Below are 7,638 nucleotides of genomic sequence, written 5' to 3'. Positions count from 1 at the left end.
ATAAATTGCCTTGCCTTTGTCAACAAGAATTACCCTATCATGCTGGTGACTTCTATACAATGGGGCAGATTCATCAAAGACAAGTTTGAATCCCGAAATGGGTAAAATTCGGATTAGATACAATAATTTCTGAGAACGGAATATGCTTAAAAAAAATCGTATTAGTCACGATCATATCTTATTGGGGATCCAAAAGTCACAAAATTTTCGCATCCGAATGCTCGTAAATGGCCGGAAAACCGGCTTTGATCCTGACTTTGATTCTTCTGTGCATGTTTTTGGAAGTCTCCCATAGGACTCAATGGCACTGCTGAGTGCCAACAGAGGCACATCATCTCCACATGAATAAATGCCACAAGTTGTTCTGCAAAAGGGTGCTACTGTTTGTGTTAAATATAATAGCAACAATGCTTGCTATAACATGCTTTAAACTTGATACATAATAAATAATTGCACTTCTTTAGTATATTGTGTACTGAAAGTAACATTCAACCCCCAACGTTTTGTAAATTAAAATTTAGTAAATTACTAATATATATTGTATCTTTCGCCCTTATTAATACCCTTAACCTTCATAGAATATTATCAAAAGACATTCTGAATTCTTAGAATTGTATCAGTACAACAGAATATTCCCTAGTGAAGGAGATAGGCTTAATGGATTGCATTGCCTTATTCATAATTCTTTTTTCTATAGTTTTGATGTTATATATCTTCTTCTGCCTGTAAAACACTTTATATTGTGAGAATGTTTGAGGGCCAACATATATTATTATTAACATCATCATCATTATCAGGGCATTAAAAACAATAGGGGGCATTCACTTCCTATGAGGCAGGGCCCTGAGGGAACCCTTTATTCAGTTGGCACAGCAGTGCCCAATCTGGGCCAGAAGGACTGAGCAGCGCCGAGCACAATTATACAGAGGTGCAAGAGGCAAATTTTGAAGCAAAGTGGTGTTTTAATGAAAGTGGTATTATGCACAACTGGATGCAGGGAAAAGTGCAAGTTGCACCCTTCATTTGTGGATGTTAAGAAACCCTAATCCCTATACAAAATGCAACTTTAAAGTCAGTAAGGCTTCAAATAATTTGTATGTGTTTGGATATATTCTGTAAACTGACAATCTGGAAAATTTGGCATTGTCTGTATCATTGCTATATGAAAAAGATAACAGCAAGCACAAAGCTGTCTTTTCTCGTTCTTCTCAATCTTGAGTCTCCTCTTTTCTTTTGCTTGTCTCATTCGTTCCAGCTGAGACTGAAACAAAAAAAATAAAATAAATAAAAAGGAAAAATGAAAATGTTGTAGCCTGAGGAGACTATCACTTCCCTGCAGAGTTGATTTTAGCTCCTAAATGAACTGCTGCAGTTCATTTTCTCTTCAACTGGAAAACCCCATTGTGTTTTTTTATGTTATTTGTATACATTTTTTCCTTCCAACTGAAAATTATCATCACTATTGCCAAACAAGGGAGTATTTTTCTCAATACATTTAGCTCAAAACTAGAGAGACGTAATGGACACTGGCAGCAGCTGGATTTTTGAGTACTTTTTTGTACTGATCATTTTTATTCAACAAGTTACCTTTTTCATTTGTTGATATTAATATATGTTATACATTCTTTATGTTTATTTACCCCAAAACAAATGTATTAATTATTCTCTCACTTGGAGCATGTTTATTATTACATTATATTTTTTTTGGCGCAAACACACGCACGCAAATTATTGTTTTCAGTAATTTAATATATGCAAGAAAATCAATATCTCAAATGTAAAATGCTGACATCTAAAAGCTTGGGAATTTATGTAGAAGTCTATGGGAGCTGTCCTAGGCAAAATGTAAGCGATTTTCAAGTTTTTGTTTTTAATTTATATTGAGAGTTTGTAGACGCATTGGAAATGATAAGTATAAGGCTAGTTTGATGCATTAGAGTTTTTTTTGGGGGGGGGGTTTGTTCACAGTTTAATTTGGTTAATGTTTTTTTATTCAGATGTTTTAATAAATAAGCAAACATTTTAATTTGGTAACATTTTTAGTTTATTTCAATTTAAAAAACATGCAGTGAAAATGGCAGAGAAGAGCTTCTGTAAAAATCCTTGCTGCGTGGCACTGAGAAGACGCCAGATAAACAGACACCAGCCCTTTTAGCATTCTTATTGCTCTTTTCAATAAAAAACTACAATACCTTGAAGAAAATGTCCTCCACATTGGCACTATATTTAAGTTGAGAATAATTATAATTACGGATGCACCAAATCCAGAATTTGGTTTGGGATTTGGCCAAGATTCGTCCTTTTTTAGCAGGATTTGGATTTGACTGATCCTAAAATAGTGGATTTGGTGCATCCCTAATTATGAAAATGTTAAGCTCTGCAGGGCATACTTGGCCTACTACCGGTTGTCTCTTTAACGCAATTAGCAATTAGGTTGTAACACTATTTTGGCTAGGATATGGTTAAACCAGGCTAGTAGTAACATGGAGAGCATGTGTTACATGCAACTCTTCTTAGGATCTTAGGATGGGTCTTCGCTTAGGTGGAAGAGACCTTGACGGAGCTTTTATGTTCTATTTTACATGCACTCTGGCATTCTTTCCAATAAGGGAGTGCAGCTATTTTTTACTTTATAAATATATTTATATATATACTTCCTTTTGGCATTCATCAAAGTGTTAGAATTATGCATTCGAACACCGTAACATTATTATTAGCCAAGGAGATGTTCATCTACCTTAAATCTACTTCTGGGATGTGTTAGGTCATTTTTTATTTCTGTGATATCTGCTCTTGGGTATAGTTATAGGAGAAATTGTTAACTTAACATACAGGATATGCTGTTTTTATGCATAAACTCATCTCCTTCAAATACATCTATTGTCTTTACCAGGACAGCCAGAAAAAATAGAAACTTAACAATACCCTACAGATAGCAACTAACTACATTCATTAATCAATAACTACAGGAATATTTTATATTTCTATAAGAAATTCATAAATCAAATACATCGAAATGAGAAAAAAGATAATTTTATCATCATTTTATCTTGAAAATGCATCCAATTTAAACATGCTATAAAAGTTCTATTGTTCCTGCATTCAGTGGGAGATTAAAAAAAGGTGATTATAAGAAAAAAACACATTTAGGGCTTGTACTCATGGGTGTTTTGCCCTGCATTTTCCTGCAGTAGAATGCACCAAACACAGGTGGAATGCAATATTCTGTGCAGAAAAACTCAAGGCAAAACGTCCATTAGTACAAGCTCTAATAGTCTTAAATGAGTCACAATTAGGGTTGTCAGAGTATTTCAAATTGGGTTCAACTAATAGTGGGTGACATCAGTGGGCAAAACTTTTGACATCAGGGCAGTTTTAAACCTGACAGCTCTTGTAAAAATTGGATTGTTTGGTAGGAATCCTAAGCATAATTATAGGAAAATAGAAGATGACAGTCATAAATGTAGACGTTCTGAACACTTTAACCCAAGTTAAAAGGAAGTGTAATATATACACAGCAGCAATATATCATATATTCTGCAGCTATACCACCTTGGTCATACAGAAGCTTTGCTGCCCCCATCTATTTGTATTCACCAAATGTCACCAAGATGCATAAAATGGGCCATTCTCCTAGAGCTCTTCCCACTGGCCTTCTGTATTTACCCAACATAATATTTGCTTATCCTTTTACTAGAATTTCTTTCCTTTTTCTTCCCCAAGCAGTCTCTTCCAACCCAATATATTCAACAATATAAGTAGCCATGAAACCTAAGGACTAAGCAACCAATTCTCACAGTTTTAATCAGCTACAGTGTTTCACATATGTACCTCAGTATGTACCTCAGACAGGAAAAATAAAAACTAAAAATACTCCAACTGCAATTTTTTTTTGTGGTCTGTATCTAGCAGCATTTAATTTTAATACCAGCCCTTTTGTTAGCATCTATCTACAGATGCACAGCTAAAAAACAAACTGCCTTTGGCTATAAGTACGAGAAAACAGTGAGGGTACAAAACCTAAAAGCAATCTGACAACAACCTCTGGTAGTTGGATTTAACTTACCGGGTCTTCAGTACAGTGATGGCACTTAAACACACAACTTTCACTTAGGGAGCAAAATGAAATAATTTAAGTTATAATAAAATATGTAAATGAAAAATCTGAATGTGGTTCAACATATTTAGGAAGCTTTAATAACTTAATATATGGCAGATGAAATTTTTATTGCATTCTCAAAGAAGCCTACGATGAACTTTTGTATTTCCACTGAATCTTGACCACTTCCAATATTTCCCCAACCATGTCTTATTACTCCCCTTGCCAGTCCCTATTAGTGAAGAGCGAATTTTTTCGCCAGGCATGGATTTGCAGTAAATTTCCGCATTTCGGCATTGGCAAATTGTTTCGCAAAACTTCTATGAAAATCGGCGAGTGGAAATTTTTAAATTAGGTGTGACCGCATCAAAAAGGGTGTGGGCGACAAAAAAAGGGTGCGGTCGCGTCAAAATTGGGTGTGGTCGCATCCAAAAGGGCAGGCAAAAACAATATACGCAGGCGACAAAAAATAGCTGCGGGTGACAAAAAAAATTGCGTTTCCACCAATATATAATATGATTATAATAAACGATTTTGCATTTCTCAGATTTTTAAATTCATATTTTTTTCTGGTGCTCTGAATGTAAAATAAGCGGTCTACTGAACTGTGCATGTGTACTGTGTATAAATATACACACTGTACACATGTACAGTACAGTAGAGCCCCTATTTTATATTTTTACATATTTAAATGTACATTTATATATATATATATATATATATATGTTGCAAGAAGACAGGCACTCACGTATAAGTAGGTCCAAGGGAGCCTGGGTGCAGTCCCAAAATAATAGATGGAATAGCTGTAGAGAGAGTCCGCACTCACAGGTCTTAAGAAAATATAGAAGTTTTATTCAAATCAACATCTAACGTTTCGGCTGCATCCACAGCCTTTCTCAAAGACAATGTGAAACAAACAATGGTGCACTGAAAAAACCGAATTTGGCGCCAAACAATGACGTCATAGGTGTGAATACATTAGCATACAGTGTGAAAAAAAACGCTCTCAAAACACATTGAATCAACAAAAAATGTTAAGATAATATGGATTAGGCATAGAACACAAACAAAAGGACTGTCAGGGGAAAGGAAAAGTGGGTGTGTATTAAAAATTGAATACTGTGAGTCCCTACGGCCTCATAGTTACATAGGGTTGAAAAAAGACCAGTGTCCATCAAGTTCAACCCATCCAAGTAAAACCAGCACACCTAACCCACACCTACCAATCTATACACTCACATACATAAACTATAAATACAACCACTAGTACTAACTGTAGATATTAGTATCACAATAGCCTTGGATATTCTGATTGATCAAGAACTCATCCAGGCCCCTCTTAAAGGCATTAACAGAACCTGCCATTACCACATCACTAGGAAGGGCATTCCACAACCTCACTGCCCTCACCGTGAAAAACCACCTACGCTGCTTCAAATGGAAGCTCCTTTCCTCTAATCTAAAGGGGTGACCTCTGGTGCGTTGATTGTTTTTATGGGAAAAAAGAACATCCCCCATCTGCCTATAATCCCCTCTAATGTACTTGTACAGAGTAATCATGTCCCCTCGCAAGCGCCTCTTTTCCAGAGAAAACAACCCCAACCTCGACAGTCTCACCTCATAGTTTAAATCTTCCATCCCCTTAACCAGTTTAGTTGTACGTCTCTGCACTCTCTCCAGCTCATTAATATCCTTCTTAAGGACTGGAGCCCAAAACTGCACTGCATACTCAAGGTGAGGCCTTACCAGGGACCTATAAAGGGGCAAAATTATGTTCTCATCCCTTGAGTCAATGCCCTTTTTTATACAAGACAGCACTTTATTTGCTTTAGTAGCCACAGAATGACACTGCCTGGCATTAGACAACTTGTTATCAACAAAAACCCCTAGATCCTTCTCCATTAAGGATACCCCCAACACACTACCATTCAGTAGATAGTTTGCGTTTATATTATTTCTACCAAAGTGCATAACTTTGCACTTATCAACATTGAACCTCATTTTCCAGTTTGCTGCCCAGTTATCTAATTTTGTCAAATCGCTCTGCAAAGCGGCAGCATCCTGCATGGAACTTATAGTTTTGCACAATTTAGTGTCATCAGCAAAATAGAAACAGTACTCTCTATGCCCACCTCCAGGTCATTAATAAACAAGTTAAAAAGCAAAGGCCCAAGGACTGACCCCTGCGGTACTCCACTAACCACACTGGTCCAATTAGAAAATGTTCCATTTACCACCACTCTTTGTACTCTATCCTTCAGCCAGTTCTCTATCCAATTACAAATATTATGTTCTAGGCCAATATTCCTTAATTTCCTCAATGAACTTGTTTCATATTCTGCCTTTTACTTGAAATGACCGTTTGATATTGTTACATACTATATATGTTATGCTACTATGATCTCTCTGTTATATCCTGTGACCTCATTGCAACATTTGTTGATACATAGTTGACATTTGCCTTTTTGGCCACTTTTCTCTTCTGAGATTGTTCTCTGTTTTTATCTGTATCTTCTGACTTTTGCAGTTTTCCCCTCCCCGTGTGTCACCCGCAGCCCGGTATCTAGGACTATAGGCTACTCCTATGTGTAAGACTGGTTTATATAAGACTGGTCTATATAAGAAGGCCCTTATTTGTTTAACTCCTCATTGATATTATACCAAGTTTGCTCCCCTGGTTATTTAACGCCTTTCACCCATAACTGGATTCTTTTTCCCTTTGTCTCCACTTCCTTCTTGTCCTCTTGCTTTTCCTCCTTTTTCCCTTCTCTCCTGTATTTCTTCTTTTTTCTCTCGCCTATTTTTCTCCACTCACGGTGCCGATCAACTGTCCCACCACTATGAACCATTTTTCCTACAGCGATATGACAGATCCACATACCTTATTTATTTCTACACACGGTGTAATAGTGTGCTAAGTACTGCTTACAGGACCCATTACATATGGGGTCTCTTTGTGCGTATGGGTGCACCATCCGTGACAAACTGTGTAAGAATTACATATGACACTGTTTTTTATAAACACTTTATTGTTGATGCCCTATACAACACACACGGTGCAATAGTGTGCGTAATACTGTCCAATGGACCTTAACAATAGAGGTTGCTCGTGACGTATGATCGCACCATCCGTGCTTTACAACCTGGGCTTGATTCTGCCATAATATTTACCTTTTTGAGAAATTTTCCCTCCTTTGGTACCTGCATCGAAGATACGTTGAGAATGACACGATACCTTTTAATCTCCCTACTCTGGCATACCAGTAACCCCGCTGCCTTTTACATCATTGGTCTGTCTCCCATAGTATTGAGCCCTTCGCCACCTGACAGCACCTGCAAAGGAGAGTCGCATCTATAATGTTCTTGGTGATGGCCGAGTACTACTGATCGGCTTTCCACGCTAACAAACGCACTAATCGGTGCCGTTGCTTTTGCTCTGTATGGAGCGCAGAGTCCCCTCCCACGGCCATACCATCGCACCGTCATCTTCCCTTTCTCATTACCTCACTCTGTCCTCTCTACTTTGTCTCTCCTCAGTT

This window comes from Xenopus tropicalis, chromosome 2 (genome assembly GCF_000004195.4).
Source record: "Xenopus tropicalis strain Nigerian chromosome 2, UCB_Xtro_10.0, whole genome shotgun sequence".
Lineage (NCBI taxonomy): Eukaryota > Metazoa > Chordata > Amphibia > Anura > Pipidae > Xenopus > Xenopus tropicalis.
This window is presented reverse-complemented; position numbering follows the sequence as displayed.